The sequence below is a fragment of the Coturnix japonica genome, chromosome 3, assembly GCF_054131305.1.
Source record: "Coturnix japonica strain WE chromosome 3, WE-NBRP24, whole genome shotgun sequence".
In the NCBI taxonomy this organism is placed as follows: Eukaryota; Metazoa; Chordata; class Aves; order Galliformes; family Phasianidae; genus Coturnix; species Coturnix japonica.
This window is the reverse complement of record NC_140665.1, coordinates 73121099-73142954: the sequence shown is the minus strand read 5'-3', so window position 1 is coordinate 73142954 and position 21856 is coordinate 73121099. Positions and strand designations below refer to the sequence as shown.

At 39.5% G+C, this 21856-nt stretch overlaps 1 long non-coding RNA gene and 1 other non-coding gene across 2 annotated transcripts in view; one reads left to right on the top strand and one right to left on the bottom strand.

Moving 5' to 3' along the window:
- The window catches only part of LOC146761475 (uncharacterized), a 40390-nt gene extending 26243 nt beyond the window's left edge, over positions 1–14147 (top strand). Inside the window, exons 2-4 of the long non-coding RNA XR_014944164.1 lie at positions 2441–2500; positions 12297–12333; positions 13169–14147. This is a non-coding gene — a long non-coding RNA (uncharacterized LOC146761475). The remainder of the gene's footprint in view (positions 1–2440; positions 2501–12296; positions 12334–13168) is intronic.
- On the bottom strand, positions 6047–6129 carry TRNAL-CAG (transfer RNA leucine (anticodon CAG)). The gene has a single exon. It is a non-coding gene; the product is annotated as a tRNA-Leu (tRNA).
- Positions 14148–21856: the final 7709 nt, after the last annotated feature.

Sequence of the window (21856 nt, the reverse complement as noted above, 5' to 3'; positions counted from 1 at the left end):
GTGTCAGGTTTTTTAAGCATCTTGCAGACTGCTGAGTCAAGGCTGTACCCAGAGAAATGGCCACAGTGCCCTCATAGTGCACCCTTCAGCTCACCACAGTCCTGTGGGAAGGATCAGTGTGTACTAACACTTACATGGAACATCCCGTTGTGATAAAACAGCGCTTTTGTGATCATCTGTAGAATTTGTTTCAGAACCTTTTCAATTCAATCACTATGACTAACTTGATAAAGTGGTTATTATATGAGGGATAATAAATTTGCAGGGAAAAAAAAAAAAAAAAAAAGGTATGGAAAATAAAAGTAATAAACCTGTAAACAGTCCGCTATACTGAGCTGAACTAATGAAGAGCTGGAGAGAAACAAGTTGCACCCTGTAAGTTAGTTATTTATTAAAAAATAAAGATGGAAAAGGAACAAGGTATAAAGATCCCCATGATCTCAGTCTCTGTGGTAGACGGCAAAAGTTTCCATTCAAGATGCCCTGGTTCTCCACTTGCTCCTCTAGGGTGTCCATTAGCTTAAAAGTAGATTGTTAGAATTGTTAAATCTATTCAATTGTTAGATTGTTAAAAGTAGGATGTTAGATGTTGAGGTGCTGTTGTTCAGAACAAGTCACACTCAAACTGCTGCTTGAAATCAAAAGGACAAGGCAGCAGGTTCTGTTTGATAAGCAGGGATCTTTGAGCACAGTGCTGGATTCTTTCTGCTAACGGTTAAATGGTCCCGCTTTAACTAGTGGGACATAGGCTCTGTGAACTACTGTAATTTGGAAAGTTAGGGACACATGGAGGAAGCAGTGAAAATTTTCCAGGAAAGGGTACTTCTGATGTGTCCTCAGTAGTGATTTACAGGCACTGTGTTTGAAAACATCTTTAACAATACACTCTGAAAATCATGCCAGGACTGAAGTGGTGCATGAAGAGACTTCAAGAGCAAAATTCCCTGTTCACAGATAGACCTCTCTGCTGATAATGTTGGGATTTTTCAGTGCGAGTTTTACTGTCAGTAGAGAATCTTCTCCAGTAAAACCCATCAGTAACGAGCATTTATTTTCATTATTCCGTCACCTAAAAATGTCAGCAGTGTTTTCTATACAATATCTCTTTGTCAAGATGTATGTGCTCTGTAGGGAGAGCAGTGAAAACACTTCACACCAAGTAAATGTTCATGTGTGTGACCATTCATGTCATTACACTTTATTATAACGATTCTCTTCAAAGATAGCATAAAATATTGCATAGGCTGGTTAGAAAACAGTATGTCACTCCTGATTTGCTTTTGCTCATGGACAAAAGGGTGGGTTTTCTCTTTTTTCCATTGGACTTCAGCCTAAAATGAAACAGCACTAGAACAGAGGTCAAGCTCTTGGAAGAATTCATTCAAGGGGAACCAGGTACAGCTTGATTCAATATCAATATTTCATATGTTCTGAGATTGTGGTTCAAACGACAAGATAGCAGAACACCCTTTTTATAGCTTTCCATCTGTGAGAAGTTATTTCTCAGAGCACTCTGTATGAACAATCTAACAGATATTCATTTTTGAGATCATATATTCTGCTAAGTGGGATCTTTTGATGCACGGTCTGGCTGTGATAGTAATTTTAAAACGAAAGAGTCTTAGAGCCAGATTCATAAAAATGAATGTCTTTCCACACAAAGTTATTTTCCGTGATGTGTTAACTCCTCCTTTCCCAAGCATTTGGAAGAAAGTAATGTCCTCAGTATCAGTTACTTGTGAGTAAATGGAAGAAGGAATTTGTGCAGGAATAATAGGGATGTGATAGATCTTTGGGTAATAAGATACTTACACTCTTTCTTAAAATAAATAAATAAATAAATAAATATCTCTATATAGATATACATGTATAAATAATATAAATGTATATAAATATTTTATTTGTTCATTTATTTATTTATTTCAGGATATAAATACAAATACTTGGAGCCTGAGAGCAGACAAAGCTCTTTGATTACACTACAGTAAGAGCATTTTGAACTGATTCTTCACTTACTATGATGCAGTTGCAATATAACACATAGCTAATATTTAAGTCACTTTGGAAATCAGTGTCACCTACCCAGATTACACTAGGGACATTATCCAGGACTGTGTCTACAGGCCAGGCAAGATAAATGGATATTGTTGTCCTTGATCAGCTGAGCACAAGCATGGCCAGCATTCTGTGCTACTGACTTTGATTCCCCAGCTCACATTAGCAGAATCCTATTTAGAGCAGGGATGACTGGGAGTGGCCTTGGTTTCCAATCTGTTGCCAGGCTTGCCACATGCCTTTGGATGCACATTGAATTTTCTTAATCAGCACTGCTACCATACTCCTGTTTTTATCTCACCATGCTTTTTCTGGAGCTACAAGTAATCATCAAGATATTTGTAGAAGCCCTAATTCTAACCCATGCTGGTCATTTATCTTACAGCTGAGTCTGAAGCTGTGTTTGATGCCAAGCAGAAGAAGATGGGACTTGTGGATAAAACAGGTTTGTCTGGCCTTATTGTCCATGATCCTTTTGGATAACAGTTACAGAGGCAGTATTGGTTGCACTCATTTTCATGCTACATTTGTGATATTTCCATAAGCTTTTGGAGCATGCTGCTATAGTATCTGATCTTCCAACCATGGCTGAGGAAGAAAAGTTCATTATCTGGGGTGTTCTGTGAATGTGTAGGCATCTACTGGGGAAGGTTTGCATTTCCTCATTTGGAGTTTACATGGAAAATATATTTGTTGACCAAGAAAAAGTGAAAGCTTTTTTATTAATCTTTATTCATGGAAATACCTGACCCATTCACTAAAGCAACTCAAACAAAGACACTGCTACATTCATGTCATCTAGGGCTTTCTATGCCTGTCTCTGCAGCCTCTATATATTTGCCAGGATTTTAATCTGTGTCATGGTGTCATTTTCTTGTTTTCGTCCCTTTTTGCAGGAATGGGAAGAAAATGCTCTATGCACTTGAGTTTTCATAAATGCAAATTTTGAAAGGCAACAAGTTTAGCAATGTGTTTTGAAGGAGTCCTGTCTCTGCTTAACTTTAAACTCTTGCAAAAAACTACTTAAGCAGCAAGTCTGCTTGATCATAAGTGTTATTTATTCCACTGCCTGGGCTCTGAGAGCTGTATTAAAATGAAAGCAAAATAGCAATAAGCAAATGATAGCAAGTAATACAGCAAATAATAGTCTATAAGATAAGCAATAGGGAGTGAAAGGACTAGGTCAGAAGAATGAAACACTTCTGATGGCTCATATTGTTACAAGCAAGAACTCCTTCAGGACCTAGAGACTGCTGTTGCACTAAAGTCCAGACTTAAAGGCTGACAGATCTCACTGAAAGAAAAAAAAAATCTCATGATATGGGAATATGCAAAATATGTTTGGGGTTCTCTGATGTTATATTCCAATATTCAAACTTACTCTGTTTGTATTAAAAGTTTTCTTAGGTGGGAGCATAGAGAGGTGTCACAGGAGACTCCTGCTATATGCAAACACTTTAAAAATGGTAGTGGTTTGAGTGAAGGGTGTGAGGTGTGACTGAATATGTGCCCAGCATTAAACCGTTATAATCTAAAGTGATGATATTTGTAGTGAGCTATCTGGAGGTATAATTCTGTCACATGGCACCACAAGCAACGCTCTGTCCTTCCTTAAGGACAGTAGGTGACCCAGGTTGTTGTGTAGGTTCTGGAGGCATAAGGAACAGCCTTTTTTTTTTTGTAAGAGATTCAAGAAAGGAAGCACTTCTGGGCACTAGGGCTTCTCCTCAACAGGAGGAAAAGATACATTTTGAAATGCATGGGAACCCCTTTGTTGTTCCTTCCTCTCCAGATGACCAGATAGATGGAGGGAATTAGTGCGAGTCTTGGATCCAACTGTGTAACCCTTCTCAGAGATCTCCACCATGGCAATCCACAGACCAGAGGAGCACTCTTTAGCTATCCCATGCATAGAAATGAGCCAGGACTCTGTGGCAGTCTGGTGAGAGAGGCTTTGTAGATCTGTGCTCTTTGTAGAAGTGAAAAGAGAGGACATACATAGGATGATTTCTATAAGCACTCAGCTCTGGAGGTTTCAGAGACTCCAGCCTCTGACTCTTTATTATGTATTGCAAAGGTTACAGAGGTTTGGAATGGCACTACAAGTGCAACGCATGGATGCACTGACATTTTCCAACGGGGCATATTAAAAATGGAAAGAAATTAGAGACTCATACGTGGCTTGTAACTTCAAACGTTTAGACAATATAAATACATGCAGTGTGCCGTGCAATGGGTTTTTGAAATATATACTCCCTGATGTACTTGTAAGCAGGGGGAGTTCAAACAGCAATCAGCCAAAACCGAATAGGTACACTCCATCCGAATAGATTCTCCTTATAGATGCCCTCAAAGTAGCATCATTTCTCATACTACTTGAAGCTGATTTAAGTATTGGGTCTGCGCCAATCATTTGTTAAGCCTCCTGTCTTTATTTTATAGCTAATGCAATACAACTGACCAGCTCAGGGAAACATCTGTTGCATGCAAAGGCAAGAGGTACTAAGATCCTACCAGTGTTTAGATGGCCACTTTGTTCCTTTGCTGCCATCATTATCTCTGCAAGTGGCCCCACATACAGATTATTCTAATCTGAAATGTAGTTTTGTTCATTTTGTATAGCTAAGAATTTATTGCTCACTTAATCTAAGTTGATCTTTGTTAGCTAAGTGTGCAATTAGAGTCACAGTGTTTGATGTAGATCTGGGTGGCTTATAGCACCAGTCTCGCACTTCTAAGCACAAAGTTAAAGTTCAGCCAGAGGTCTTACTTAATATGAGTTTTGAGGGATTTAAGCATAGTCCCCACTGGAGCGTTATCTGCAACATAAACAGCTATACATCATTTGGCAATCCAGAACAAGATTTGATTAGGAAACACCCTATTCTAGCTAATTTTAGCATAGCAAAGAGTGTTCTCCATTTGCACAGCAGTCATTTCTGGCAAGATTTGACATTGTTAATGAAGAAGAGAAGATTGGCTGTACCATCCAGCCTTCAAAGTATATCAAATTTGGCACTTCTCTCACCATGATCTTTTGCCTAAAAGATTATACAGGAAGGTAACTGACCCAGTGATATGGAGCTCTGAATATCTCAGAAACAATTATTTGAATATAAGATATCCAAAGCAAGAGGTTTTTATAATAAGATTTATTTATTTTTTTTACAGTAAGGGTGGTGGGGAACCTTGGAACAAGTTGTTCAGAAAGGTGGTGGATGCCCTGTCCCTGGAAATATCCAAGGTCAAGCTGGATGGGGCTTTGAGCTGCTTGATAGAGCTGTAAGGGTCCCTCTTTTTTGCAGTGGAGTTGGAGCATGTAATCTTTAAGGGTCCTTTCTATCTCACATGATTCTATGATTTTATAATTTGCCTTTCTCTATTCCACAGGTTTTGTTTAACTCAGCACTGCTTACTGTATACAAGATGACATTTTCTTAACACATTGCAGAGAATGGAAGCATTTTATAGAACCTTTCTTCAGCAAAACTGTTGGACAGTTTGAAAGTTTTAGCTTTAGACCTGTGTGAACATGAGCTGTCCAGTCTGAGCTGTAAATGGAAAGATGTTCTTCCAGTTAGTATCACACCCTACACTAAAACAAACAGGTCATCAGGGTGACATTAACCACTCAGGTGAGTGAATTCTGTGCCACTCCTCCAGAGTCTCTTGAAGGCTGACTCTTTGCTGGGAGATGACGAGGGTTGCAACTTAAAACATTCTGAACTGTGGTTAAGATTAATCAAGGTTTTACGCCATCTGAGGTCAAAACAAGAGGCAATTGTTTGGTTTCAGCTGGACTACCTGGAGCCTAAAATGCATAGCTTCAGCTGAGTCTTCCCTACCTTTAAGTCTTATCTACCTACCCCAGAATGGTTCAGATGTGCAGGGGGACCTCTCAGATGGTCTGAAAGGCTGCCTGAGTGCGAGTCCCCGTAGAGCCGGTTGTTCAGGATGATACTCAAGTCTGCTTTTAAAAGTACAGTAATGTTGTCAGAAGTGGGATTCGAACCCACGCCTCCAGGGGAGACTGCGACCTGAACGCAGCGCCTTAGACCGCTCGGCCATCCTGACTATGCTCTTATATGGTGAGCACTGCAATTTGCTCGCTTTGCCATCTGACTGCTACTGGGTTTTTATCTTGTTTAGCCATGCAAAGTAATTTAGGATAAAACCAGACATGGCTGAACTTCCGTTTCCTTCTTTATATAAAAGAAAGTAGGAAAAAGAGCCCAGCTTGCCCCAGAACCAGACCAGTTTACCAAAGCTGCCTTCCCATTCCCAGTCAGCCTGGGGACATTTCATTCAAACAAGTCATTTCAATACTTCACACTACTAGATTAAAATATTAGGAAAGCTTTTTTAGAGAAAAGTTATAATACAAGGAGAAGTAAACAGATGCAGGAGCACAATTCAATGTTATTTCAAGAAAGATGAGGTTGGGTATTGGTAACCATTCACAGAGAATACAGCAAAAAATTTCATAGCAGAGACATCTACTTGAAACAGAGACTGGAAGTCAGCCAAATCTCTTAAACCGTCGATGACAAATCATGGTTGCATAAGACAACCCCCAAATCATAGTGGAAACTAAACAGGGGAGTGAGTAGAGCAGATGTTTGGAGGTCATTAACAGGAGCTCAACTTTCCTTGCCTGGTGGCTACCTCTACAGATATCTGATTCCCAGAAATTTCCCTGACCTCCGAACATCTGCTCTCTTCTCCTGTTTTCTTTACATCCGTAGTACAGAGAACCTCATGCAGTCATAACCTTTGCAGTTCTTTCTTATAAAATATTTCTATCTCACTCCCCTAAATCATGAACGAAAGTATTTTACAAGTCTGGACCTACTATCAGTTGTGGGGGGACCTTCACATTCATTGTGTTCAATGCTAAACTGAATTGGATTTTCCTGCAGGCTGAAAACGTTTGCCCATTGATTATTCAAATAAGCTAATATAGAGTACTTTGTTCCTTTTGTTCAGATTCTTCAGACACTTTCCTTATCATCTATACTTTGCCACTTTACTGAATTTATCTGCTACCCTTTGTCAAGTCTTCAGTCTCCATGAGAGCTAGATATGCCCTAGACAGCTTTATTACTGCAAAAAACATGGGGTCCAAACACATATTTCCAAGTATGATAGCTACTGTTTTCCTTCCTCTAATGGTCAAGTATATCTATCGAAAGCTGTTCTGTACAACGGGCTCTGGTATTGCTCAGGAGTCTATTATCTGTAGGCATTTAAAGAATTTTCCCATGGGACAATAATAGCTAAAGTCATTCTTCCTCTTTGGATGAGTACTACTGTATTTGCTCTTACTTTCTCAAAATTTCCCATACCTCCCATTTTTTTCTGGAAATAAAAAATAGATTACATGTGCTACAATAAGCTTTCTTGCTAATCCCTTCAAATCCCCCAAGACATCCTTGTCAGATAACAAGTTCCTAGATTATTGACTAGTTTACTAAGCTTTTCATGAAGTATTTTTTTAATCTGTTCCTCAGACATCTCATGGTATCCCAGCCACTTTGTATTCATTCTCTGTTTCTCTGCTCTATGCACTTCCCAGAATAATATGTTTTTTGGATTAAGGATTGATTTTTCAGCACAGCAATCAATATATCCATGGCTAGAGAAAGACCAAGTCCCTGCTCAGTCATTTGGGTCCACGCTGCAACCTTGTCAGCTTAGAATTTAGAAGTAAGGAAGACCTTGGAGTTAGTTAAAAAACACAGTGCTTGCATAGAAGCCTGAGTCAGAGACTCTTCAGAGAGATCAACAGTCAGCAGCCATTCCCAGACTTCAGGTCATTTTCTGGTTGAATCTCCCTCCCTCTGTTGATGGCTCTGTGGGTTTCTTTCTATGGACACATTTTCTTCTACTCAACATTCCTTAATACTGCAAAATGATCACATAGATATTTTTACCATCTCAGTGCCAAAATCGCACCAGCCACCCTCTCTCTGCCCTACTGCTCTTTTCATCTCAGCTCTTGCCCTGGCTTCTGCTCACTTCTCTAGATGAACATGCTCAGGTTCAGCTCAGTTGGTTTGACCATGAAGAGGAACTCCACTTGGAGGAAGGAGATATAGGTGGGGTTGGGGAGTCTAAGTTTAACTCCCCACTCCACCATGAGGCTCCTGTGGAAAAGTCAGAGTCCAACTCCTCAACAATGGCCTCTCTTACATGGATGAACTTGGACAAACATACTCCTGGAGGAGAACCCTGGTCTGAAGATGAATCTAAACTGTTTTGATCTCCTTGGTCCAGGCACTGTTAGTGTCAGAACCTGTCCTACAAAAGCAATCCTTTCCTGTCAGGTAGTGGCAAAGTCCAATCTCTCCCTGAAGCTGGGAGTCTGTGGTTGATCTGTCTTGATCTAAATAATATATTTATAATATTATACTCAGGCTCCAGACGGTACGGAAAGGAGACATGTTATCTGCATGGCTCAGGCTACCATGTGTACATCACTCTAAATTCAGATTTATCTGGTGGTTTCCCACCAACTTCCAGACTTATTCTCAGGACACAACCCTAATTTCTGAAACAATTAATGGCTCATGTCCCAGCTACATCAAAGACTGGGTTTTTATCTGTAAATGTCTGTGAGAGCTTCACTCCTCTGAGACAATCAGCTTCCAGAGTTGTTGACAAAATTGTAATGATACACAATAGTGAAGAGAAGGATTTTGACAAAATCAAACCTAAACTGAATAAAAGCATTTCCTAAACTGGAAGGGTAATAAGGCGTGGGAGGACTTTACCGTAGAAGACTGTAGACTTCATTCATCTGGATTTTTTAGACTAAGCTTGGATGTATTTCTAAAAAGGATTACTCTCAATCTCACTTCTGAAAACAAAGCAGCTTGGGTCCAGTTTTTCAAAGTGGAGGAGTAACAGTCTCATAATGCTTGTGTTTCTTCATTAAGACAATCTTATATTGATGAGCAGTAGACAGAAAGAAAGAGACTGCCTGACATCTTACGGTTTGGAAGAAACCTGGGAATACTTTTATTCTGATTTCTTTTGAAGGAAACAAGGGGTCTGGTCTCTCACAGTAGCAACCTTGGTCTTTCTGAGCTGGACAACTACAGGGCTTTGGTGACACAGAGCCTAGGAATATCTCTGGAAAACTGGGTAACCTTGTAAGTGTAGGCTGAGTTCAGAGCTTGAGCATGATACACCAGGACAGAGTGGATCAGCATACTGAGGTGGCGTGGCAAACCTCTGGGAAGGTAGTTGCTTAGGTCACAGGATCAGACTCTGTACACTTGAATGAGGAAGAGAGCTACCTTTCCATTGTATGGATTTAGACTCTAGAGGTATTTCATCTCTTTCTGTTCTTCATGATACTGATTTGCCTATTGGAATAATTCGCACATACCCTGCTAACCATATTCCCATGGCACAGGCATTCCCTGGCTGATTTTGTTCTCTGTCTGCTGTAATCTCTCAAAGTCTGAGCTGTGTCAGTGTTTGAGCAAAACAAATGCAGTTATTTGAATGCCTGGCACAGCCTTGATAACAGAGCCATTCAGTGGTTTCTTCTGCCTTGTGTTTCATAGAAACAAGGAAGTTATGTTTAAAGCATGGTTAAGAATCAAATGATACTTTTTTTTAAGCAAAGGCAGGGGATACCATGTGTACAGTGATTGGGATGGGTTGTTTTTTGTCTGTTTTGGGTTGTTTTTTATTTTTGACATGTGCTCTTAACCTGTTCTTTGAATTCAGGAGAATATTTAGTGAAAGATCAGTATTTTGGTTTTAAGGTGTTATCTGTAAGGAGAAGCAGACAGAGACTGCCTGTGCTGACAACAGGATGTCATCTTTAGGTTCTGGTGATCTGTGGAAGTGATGGGGAGGTGAAGTCATGGGCCTGAGATGCTCTGAGTTCTGGAGGAGCTGGGAAAACAGGCAGGTACAACAGCTATATGTGATATGAAGAATTGTGAGGCCATCTGACAGAGATCAGAAGGAGGGAAATGACTGGAGGACATGGCAGGATGCAGAGGACTGAAAGGAGATGGGAGAACCCTGTCAGCAGAGGGTATTCAAAGCAGTGTCCTGAACAACATGGGGCTTAGATATAGTAGGTCAGAGGAGGCTCTGAGATTCAGGGTTTCAGGGTCTAGAAATCCCTCAGGCTTTTGTGAGCAGAGTGGTAGTAAGTCACTTGAGTTTTATTCTACACTCTGTGGACTGCCATGGAGCATTTGTCACGCTTAAAAGTACTAGAAAAGATCTTATTTTGGGAGTACAGACACATGGAAAAAAAACTTGCTTCCTCCCCCTGGCAGCTATGATATGCGTTGTGCACGTGATGGTTGATCTTTCTGACTATTTTCAGAAATGCCATAAGCTTATCCAGGTGTGACAACCTCCCCAACCTTCCAGAAAAATCTGAATGGATGGAAATTCTGTCAAACTTCAGGAAACACTGGAAATTAAAATGACAATTGAGATTCTTTAGTCTTTCATCAAACTCAAACTTTAATGAAGAAATTGCTATCATACAGATAGAGCAACTCCCATGGATTCATCTGGATGAGATTTCCAATGTCGGAAAAAAGAAAAAAGACTTGATGGATCTACATTTACTACTGCTCTTGATTTTTATATCATTGTTACTACAGTGATGCTTTTTGGCTTTAGCCACCGTCATTTTTATTCCTCTCTCTTTCTCTCTGATTACTTCTTGCTGACTTCTCTTTTAGCATCCCACATTCTGTCCTCTAACTCAAATATCCGATCTCTCTGTTGCAAAAATTTCTGCCTTGTGTCCTCTCTTGCACATAAAAACAATCTGAAGAAACAATCTAGCTTGTTACTGGGGAAAATATTTCCCCTTCTGCTATGATTCTAACCTATTTCTACTTTAACATCTGTTTAGTATGTATTTTTCTACTAATACAAAACATAATCTTCAGACAGTCACTGCTCAGCCATATCTGATTGCTTTTTTTCACCTTATCACTGTTATATGTGTGCCTCTCACTCTATTTCCATATGCAGAAAAGCCTGCCTTCAGCTTGTCCACTGTATATTCTCGTTCACGCATCTTCAACAAGATCCATCAATTTCAATCCATTCTAAATTATGGCATCATTTTTATTCCTGCCTCCGCAAACTGAATGCCGAGCAACAAGTCATAGTTCCCTCTGATGCTTACATTCTGCATTATCGACGTATGTCACTTCACTTGACTGTTCATATTGTAAGTGACTCTTCATGCCAAGCTCATGATCCTCTCTGTGGGTAAACAAATAAGCCCAGAATACGCAAGGGAACTCTAAGCCCTCATTAAAAAGCTGAAATGGTAGTTTTTGAAAGAATGAAGCAAGCTAATTAAGTTCTGCAAAATTCAATTTTCTGAGAAAAGTTCTCCAGCCCATTCAGTTTTAAAATCATATACTTCATGTTGTAAAACTTCTTAAGTCTTTGATTTTTCCCTTTGGCCACCATTAGGTCGTATTTCACATTCCTGGCACACTCATTTAAGTCTTCAATAAGTTAAATTGCTATTAGGTGCATTTTGAGTCTGTAATACTTTCCCCAAGTATACAGTGAACATAAATCAAATATTCATCATATAATCATGATTCAAATATATAATGTTCCAGACATGTTTAGAACAAATGTAGATAACTTTCATTGTGGGAGCTGTGGAGTTAGAAGTAAGATGCAATGTGTGGCTAAATGGCAACTTTTTTTTATCTGGGGAACCTTGTAGAAATCATCATATTTAAGTCACATCTTCCTGACTTTTGACTCAGCACTTCTTTTCCCACACATCTTTGGTCTTCATTACAGGGTGCAGTTTCTTTCTATGCTCTGCCAGAGTTATAGTTATATGTAGACACCCCTGTCCATGCCATTATCACTTTAATTTGTTTGAAAGTGTCAGATTTAACCAGCAATATTGAGTATGCTCACAACACTGTGAAATTAAAAACAATTTCAAAATAAAACTTGGTTTCTTGTATGTTTCCATGTAGCACTTTCAAAATTTAAACAGCTTTCCAGAGAATGAGGTAGAATATAAAATGAAACCATTAATATACCTTTAGAAATCAAGAGCAATATTTTTCCTTCAAATATAAAGCCCCAAACCTCCAAAATATTCAAAATAATGCAAAAGAGTTTTTGTGTGTAGTTTTGTAAATAGAAAACAGCAGAACTGCAAGAGAAAGTTGGAGGTAGACTATTTGTCCTAATTCTCTGTTCTTCCACAGATGTCCTTCCACAAAATATCACCGTGATTGTCTACCAGTAAGTGTCCTGGTTCCAGAAAGTAATGCCTCCTGCTTTATTACAGTGGTCCACATCTTCAGAGGTAGATGCTGATGGTATGGCAGTAGTGGTTGAGCCTCCCTACTACTATTCCATTATGTTTTGTTGCCATGCAACAGATGGCAGAAGAGGAGCAGTCTGACAGAATGGTGTCTGACATAGAAGCATATATGAAACAAATATTTGTCATTGGATTCCTTCATTGGATTGGACTGCACACAATGATATTCATTGTTGCTAACTGAACATTTATGGAGAGCAAACATTGGATGCGAGCACTGTGAGTTGAGCATTTCAGCAGCAACTTCGCCATAGAAGCTATGAAACAGTAGGTTACCTCCACTGGTGCAGATTTTGATGAGCACAGCATGCAGGCTCTCACCCATTATTGACAAAAATGCTGAAATAACAGTGGTGTGTATGGCAAAAGAAGGCAATGATAGTGTCTTCCAGTGAGATATAAAAACTACAAAGCAACAGCAGATAAAAAGAAGAAAACTTGGCTAACTTCTTCTGATGACCAGTGACAGCTCAAAAGGAGTGCAATCTGTATCCAAAGAGATGTTACCTACCTGGCTGCTAACCCTTAGATGAGGCTAAGGAGGGATGAATGTCCCTCCACCCCTTCCAGTGTCTCACGTGCATTGCTTACACCTCATCTCTGTGTGCTAGCCACAGCCTTCTCATCCAGTGCTCAAGCATTGATTCCGTTTGTGACCTGGAAATTCTGCTGCAATAATGTCAGTGTTGAAAAATACTGTTTTGTCATATGCTCTATCAAATATTGTTATTGTGCTCTTTGTATTTGTTGCAGGTTTCATGGAAATAGACAGGAGGCATCACTTTTGGGGCGATCTACACAGTTACGTGAAAAGTTCACTGCAGACATGGACTTGTGCCATAACCACGACTATTACTTCAATGTCAGCCCCAAAGAAAAATTATGTTTAAGCTGAAGAATAGAAACAGACATTCCAATAACTTTAGTCTGCTTTTACTCTTCTGCCTGTTGCTTAGCATAGGAAATAATTCTTATCAGTGGCTGGTGATCAATATATTCTGATTTGCACAAAATTCATGTATTTAGGTATGAAGAAACATAAATCTATCCTCTACTTGCAGGTATTCTCAAGATTTTTGACCATTAAGGAGTTATTTTTATTATTTTTTTGTGTGTAACACTAGTGCCACAACTACTTTCACAACTCAGCATATACACCAGCATCACTCAGAACAGGGTGGCTGTACTCCAAAGGACACATTTCCAGCAAACACACCCAGCTGACAGCATTCAAAACCAGCTGGAACATCTGGTTAATGTTCAGATCACCTCACAGGATCTTATGCATGTCTTCTCCACTGTACAGTAGTAGTGATGCATCAAAGTGCTCAGAGGTTCAAGATGCATTTCTACTATGCCACCTTTAGTCTTAATTTTCAGATTTTCTTTAATTAGATGTTGTGTGGTGGGTATAGAAGGTTTCTATCCAATTGATTTATTCCACAAAATTCTGTGTCACTTTTTGTCTTCCGGAATCCAATAGCATGAAGATTTCCCTCATCAGATTTTCAGTCCTAGGGCCAGTGAGCTGATCCTGCTCAGCTGTGCCTACATGCTCTGAGCAAGGAACTTCAAGATCCTTACTTACACTGACAGACCTACTTTGTTATAATTTATCCTGCTACATATTTAAATGTATTCATATCAACAGATATGTTTAAAACTTTATTTACACCCCCAAGTATGTACTCAATTTACATTGAATACACACTGAAAATACATGTAACAGGCATTTATTTTGAGTATTTGGTAAGCAAAGTCAAATTACCCAAATTCTGCACTTTCTAATAGGAAATGAAAAAAAGAAGCAAAAAGTAGGCAGAACAAGCAACTTGGCTATATTCACCTAAGGAAAAACTTTAACTCTACCCTAGACTTCAAGACCAGATGGAACAAGTTGTGATTCTCCAAGATGATTTCCTGGGAAATGTCAGCATCATGCTCATAACTCCAGGTTATACTAGTGCACATGAACACAGCAAAGCAAAAAGAGCATTCCTTGCATTGCCTGGACACGGGAGATAGGCTTGTCTGAGGTGAGCGGTGGAGAAAATGTAATAAAAGCCCGCACGATATCTGTGTTACTCAGAAAACAAGCAGAACCACATAAGTTGGCAGATGTTTGCTCTGTATTTGCTCCAAGCTCTAGAGCAGCATCTTGCACATCTTAAATCTGTCTTTTCCTACAATACTATGGCTACAGCTCCACAGATAAGTGAAGTGGGAAGAGGCAAAAGTGTGTAGGAACATGACAGGATTTCGAACAGTTCAAGTGTAATGAAATAAGGACAGATCTAGTGAAGAAGCTGAAAAGAAACAAAATAATCTAAATCTAATTTTTGAAAAGATGCTGGTAGATTAACTATTTTTGTCATTTTTGAGAAAAGTGATAAGGCTATGAGTTAGATAAGATTAGGTTTGTAGTGGAATTCCCAGTTATTGGAATACTTGTTGGCTTGTAATGAATAATAACTGAAAAACCTTCTGGTTCAGAAGACTCTTGAGCTGTAGAAGAAGGTAAAACCAGTGAGGTGCCTGCACTTCCCTGGAGTGAGTCAGTGGTGACTTCCTCAGCAGCACACTGTGTCTCCATGATCAATGTCCTTGAAATGCCTCCATGTTGGGCAGCGCTGATGGTAAAGTCAGCAAAAGCATTGTATTTATTTGCTTGCTGGGTGTATGTGGGAGTGAGTATTAACCTATCTTGGAGGATAGTGGAATTCAGTGGCCTGAGCTTTCCTGGAAATCAGTGGCACATCTGTGAGACTTTCTTTTTGTCTTCTCTGCGAAACCACTTTCCTCATGTCTCCCAGAACATGGGTTTAGCTCTTTTGTTGGGAGGGATGAAGGTATAAATGGTCTGTAACTTGTATTTGCGTAGCACCTGAGGAGGCTACTTTCAATCAGTTTCCACCATTTTTTGATGCTCTTAAGCAAACTCTTTCCAGGAAACCAAAGAAGTCCCATTTGTCCCACTGATGCTTTTTTATTTTTGCTGAGAAAACTACAATGTTTTCATCACTACACGTCAACAGTCTATATCTAAGCTTTGCTTATGCAAAGACCAAATATAGGAAAAGCTGAGAATAAATATTCCATGTTCAGGGAATAGGAGGAGTTTATGGCATTTTTCAGTAATAGTTAATTAAGAGTAAGTGGAGTACTAGAAGAGTATGTTATAGAGTAGACAGGGAATTGGAAGTGAGGTAAGTGAAAGGCACATGATAATTTCAATTTACTGCCTTGTTCTGCAAAATGCCACATGGATGTCATCAGCACACATGGATAACTTAGGCTATTTATGTGCTAATGCTAGTTTATGGCATTCTGGCCTGTTCATCTTTGCTTGCCTGTCACTTCTCCCTGCCTTCAGAGCATGTTGACAAAATGGTTACTGCACCAACACAGTGACCGTGATCAGGCAAGGGACCCGGACTTTCAAAATTCCTTCTATCTCTTAAAAAGAATAAATAAAAGGTTTTCTTATAGCCATTTTCCTGACCTGTTCCACAGCCTTTCCCCAGAACAGCTGTCCTGGCAGAGCCACTGGAGCATTGTACTGCAGTTCAGGGACAGGGAGAAGACCAGAAGATGGAGTGAGAGGCAAAAATACCTCCGGCCATTACTGCCGCCAGGGACAGGACATTGCAGAGCTGCAGCCTTATGTTCTGCTTGCAGCTTGGCTCAGGCTTAGGGCAGGACTCTGGAAAAGTTACTTGGCATCAGTGTACCTCAGTGCCTCAATTTTTGGCCTTGCAAACCGGAGTCACTGAGTGTTACTCAACCTGGAGAAGATCAGAGCTGCATGTGAAGGGCTCTCTATGAATAGCTGTTGTACACGCTATATTGTACACATGCTTTTATAAACATACATGCATATGCAGTTCCTTTCCTATGGCCATTTTTGTGTCAGAAACAGACTTATGGCCAAAACCAAACAGGACTACTTCTCTGGGAATATTGTGCAGTTGCTAATTTCACTACCGGAACTGTGTTGCTGCACAATCTGGCCTCCTTCCATCACTGCCTCTCTTGAAAATAAAGGGGACTGATGAGTCTATGGATAATGGTAAACATATGGAGCTCAGGCAGTGCTATACATTAAAAGCCAGAACACATTAAAAGGTATTTTAGTTGTTGGCAGCATAAGATCAGTGTAGGAAACATCATCTAACAGAGAAATCTCATACCAATAAGTTTAATATTCTGACAGCATTTGGCATTTTCCTTTCATTTCACAAAAAATAAAATAAAAAATGACTAATTCAAAACAAGGGCCAAACCGTTAAGCATCAAATTAGTTTGTCATAACTGCAAAAATGCTGGATCTTTGGTTTTGTTTATGTTGGAAGCCACTTTCATTTCAGACTAGGTCACTTGATTTTCTTTTGAGTGTACACGAGACCTTTGACTCCTTGGAGGACACAGGAGGCAAATTGAGTAATGTGATGTCATTGCCTTGTGGAGTTCTCATAACACTAACTATATTAGTCACTTGCCTTGCCAGGACCAAGAGGGTGAAAAAGAAATCCAGCAAGATGTTGGTATTACGTGGACGGAAAACAATAATTGTTCCCTGTGATGTATTCTCCTTTCTCTCCATTATTTCCATCATCGTTTGATGAAGCTTGAGAAGACCATGCTTCAGCTAGGTGATATTTCTCACCCGATCATTTATCTTCTCCTTGATATTTTCATTTACTGAGCTAAAGTAGTGACTTTTTTTTACTCAGAGTAGCAATTTATATTCATTATGTTAAATAGATTAAAAGCTTGACATTTGTTTCTTGGAGGAATGGAGATTATTCAATCACAGACAGGTACGAGAAGCCATACAGTTGGGAAAAGTATTTTTGTTGCTTCTGGACTTTTCCTTTGGTCACTGGAGGACGTACAAATGAAAACATGGTTATACTAACAATTATACTTACAAATATCTGTTTGACCAGAGATAGGACTTTTTTTTTTTTTTTTTTTTTTTTTTTTTTTTTAAATAAGAAGTAGGGAAAGTTGCTTGGTTTCTTTTTCTCCTTGTAAAGCAAAAGTGTCAGATCCTTGCTCCAGTGAAACACAATGTTGGATTCCATACAAGCTCCATGTTGTTCACACCAAATGCTTATCTGTTGTGTAATGACAGCATATTCTCACATGGGATGGCAATAAATATAAAGATGCCTAATTTTTCTCTAAGTAAGTTTTCACATCTAGCATTCAGAAAAATAAGTAATTTCCCTTACTGAACGTGGAATTACTTCAAGCAAGTTTCATGAGTGACTTTTGCTCCTGCTTTTAATACTACTGAACTTTAAGTGCAAGAGTGATTTTCTATGTAATCCAAAATCAGTAATGAAGATTATGTAATGTGTCCTAGGATTTTGCTGATAGTATATTAAACTAAATAAATATAAATAAACAAAAAATAAAATGATTTATCACAGTGTATAATATGTAATTATCCATCTGATAATTCTAAAATCAACCAGATATGTCAGGATGTTTTTAGGGATGCTTGAGGAATAGATACCATACATATAAACTGTTGCCCAGTGAATAAATTACTGTTATAAGATCTCAGTTTCTGACTTGTTTAAAAGTTAAATAAAATGCTGGTCAGTTCTTTTCAAAATCTCTCACATATAAATCAGCCTGAAGAACTACTTGGGTTTTACTGAGTGACAAGTGGAAAAATACTTTCCAAAAATCCTACATTTGAAAGCCTCATACTCATCCCATTCTTTCAGGACTTAAGTGCCTCTGCTTCAGTGAGAAGTGACATAGTTTAGCCCAACAGTGATTGCATTCAGAGGTATGCTTTATTCTGAATAACCAGCTTTTGGAGACTTAAACTAATGAACGATTAACTCCTTCAGCTGGAGTTAGTGGCCTCCTCCACCCAAAACTAGAAAGCAAAACAAGTTTCTCCACCCTTACAAACCTCCTATCCAAAGCTGAAGTCATGCAGACAAAAATGTATTCATAGGAAAGCTGATGTGTATAAGTAATTGGTCACAAAACAGAAGGGATTAGATTAAAGCAGGAGGTGGGAAGGCCTGTATCCCCCTGGACCAACCGACAACTCCTCCTATTCCCCAAAACATAACATCTCTCTCTTTTTTTTTTTTTTTAAACAATAATTGTCTTCATTGTAGCCTACTTAGTCCACAGAAGGCTTACATATTTCACATGTTTTAATATTAAGTAAGTATTTCCAAAATAAAATGGAAGATTGACAGAATGCCATTAACATCAGGCCAATAATCGTGTATAGTCTGTAAAGTAACATTAATATTTATGCGGAACTGTGCCAGCTCTTAGCCTCTTCTCGTAAGTCAGATGCTCCACCCCTTTAGCCATATTTATAGTTATTATCTGGACTCACTCCAGTAAGTCCATATCTCTTTTTGTACTGGTAAATCCAGAACTAAACACAGGACTCCAAATGTGTCATGCTTATGAATGAGTAGAAGGGGAAAGATCACCTTTCTCGACAGCTGATAATGATCCCACTCATGCAGTTTGCTGTGCTTGCAGCCTTTGACATGAAGGCCCATTTTTTGCATACTGTTCAGGTATCAGTGTCTAGTGTACACCACTATTAAGTGGCTTCCAGCTGGACTATATGCCACTGTTCACCTACTCATTAAACTAGGCAGTTTTGACAGTTTTCAGTGTACCCCACTGCCCTCTTAAACAAGCTACACTGCATCTTCTTTTCAGTGAGGATATTGGGCACACTGTTAAAAGTCTTGCTATAATCAAGGTAAATAACATCCCGTGCTCTCTCTTTGTCCATCAAGCTATGGCAGGGGAGACTCAGGCTGGACATTAGGAGGTATTGCTTCTCAGAAAGGGTGGTCATGCACTGGAATGGACTGCCCAGGGAGGTGGTGGAGTCACCGACCCTGGGGGTGTTCAAGGAAAGACTGGATGTTGTGTTGAGGGACATGGTTTAGTGGGAGCTATTAGTAATAGGTGAACGGTTGGACTGGATGATCTTTTAGGTCTTTTCCAACCTTGGTGATTCTATGATTCTCTGATTCTCTGATTCTAAGTTAGTCACCTCATCTCAGAAGACTAAACTGGTCAGACATACTTACTCCTATTTATATTTGTGTCTATTCACAATTCCTTTCTTGTCTTTAACTTCTTTGGAAAGTTTCCAGGATTATTTGCTCCACCTCTTCCCACAGAAAGAAATGAAGCAGACTTGCCTCACTCCCCAGACCCTCTTTCTTGCCTTTCTTGAAGACAGCAGTGATATTTATTTTATTACATTCCTCAATAACCTCCTCCTTTTGCTATGACCTTCCAAAGGTGATCAAGGGTGGTCTCACAATTACATTGCCCAGATCCCCCTACACTCATGAGTGCATCCCATCATTAACCATGGACATACATATGTTCGGTTTATTTAAACTTTCTGTAACATGATTTTCCTTTACTGAAGAGAGACCTCTTACTGATGTGGAAGTTTCTCCCTTAAAAATGCACTCCCAGAGATTAGAGAATAAGGGTCCAGTCCTTCAACTGGTGATTTAAATTAAGACATTCAATTCACATTCAGGGAAGGAATATCCAAACATGTGACTATATGATGCATAGTATGTGTTACAATCTACTGATTTTTATCCAGGAGTATTGCTCCAGAGCTTACCTCATGCTGTGAAAAGGCTAAAAAGGGATAGCAGTATCTACCTCTGCCTTGTACATGAAAATACTTGAGCAAAAGGTTCTGTTTTGCTGTCCAGCACCTCCCCTTGTTCTATTCAGTTGTCCATCTCAAGTCAAGGTTGTTTCCAAAAAAGTCTACGCTTGTGATCCAGGCTCAAATTGCAGAGCCAGATGTGGAGAGTCAGCCTTGAGCCTTACCAATTCCTTCCCACCGCTCTTTTCTCAGACATAATGTTGGTGTTATTATGAGGTGTGCACTGCTCTGGGAGATTGCAGTGAATGCTATTAACCAGTTTCACCCAAGCCTGTGGTCTAATACCTGCTTGTGAATCTTTCCTAGCATGTGACCTTTTCAATTAACACTCACCTGGTGCAGTTGTTAGACACCCATTCTCCAAGGTAATTGCTGGGTGCCATCCTCCCATCTGGCTCACAAAGGATAGGTGTCATGAGCAGCATAAACACTTCAGAGATATTTGGCCCAGATCCAGGCAGTTATTTAGGCTCACAAATAATAAAATCAGAAATTAACTTAGACATTTCTACTTCTGGTGTCCTAATGCATCAATAGGACAGCTCTCAGATGTCCCATAGTCTTGAAGTGCTTCCCACTCACCTGCTGCTAGATTCAGAGACAACTGCTATTGGCACAGGGACTCATTCCAGCCCATCATCCTTGACCTACCTGTAGTGAGCAACATAGCTAAGAAATGCAGATAAATGACTGAGATTGCTAAATAATGAAATCATTGACCCTATAGAGAGGCTCCATATGGCTCAGAACACAAATGGCCTATTTCAAGTTGCCAGGAGCACATCATCCAAGTGCCCTGTTCCATATGTTGCTGGTTCCCAGCTGAATGCCAAGCGCAGTGCTTCACTCCTGATTTTTAAATTCCCCTGCAGAACCAGCCAAAGCTAATAAAAGGTCTGTTTCATTCATATTTCCTACATTATTCAACTGGCTGAGAGTTGCAGCGATTTATCTTCCACTTAAGCATGCTCATCTTTCTGCAATTCATCTTTAAAAAGATGTAGCATGAATGAAGGAAAGTGCCTCCAAGGCTGGGATGGTTTTGATGGGTTGAGTTCTGCACAGCCTAAGGACAAGGTAGGTAGGGAAGCAGTCTGGCACATAGGGCATCACAGTCTTTGGCCCCTCAGACTGTATGTACTCCATTCAACATTTCCTAAACTTCCTTTCTGGAGTCATGTTAATGGGCTGCACTAGAAGGTTTTCACTACAGCAAAACAGCAGATGTGAGATTGCACAACAGACTGTGAAATGCAGTCTCTGCTCAAATGCTATAAATGTGAACAGTTTCAGCCAATCCCAGTGTCAGTTTGGAAAAATGAACGGTGATTTCTATGCACACTATTAAGGTCATTATTTTTACAATTCTATCATTCTATTTACACAATTCTATCACTAGATGGCAAAAAAAAAAAAAAAAAAAAGTCAATATCTTGCAAAATGTGTATGGCCTCCTCAGCTCAGTTATTTGAATTTTGTTCCTTTTTTTAGCTTTGTACTCTGTTTTAATGCATATTTGCTTGGCAACAAGGAAGTGGTTTATCTTCTCATTCCCAAAGCAAAATCAGGAACTACATCCCCTAATGTGTCTCACTTGAGTGATGGGGTTTTGGTTGAGGATGTCACAGGCCAGCTTTGTTGCACAAGTATACATTTAAATCCAGAATTATTCTACTGAGGTCTGTGGCATTACACCACCAGAACAGTGCATAATTTGATGTCTTTTGCCCTCTTTA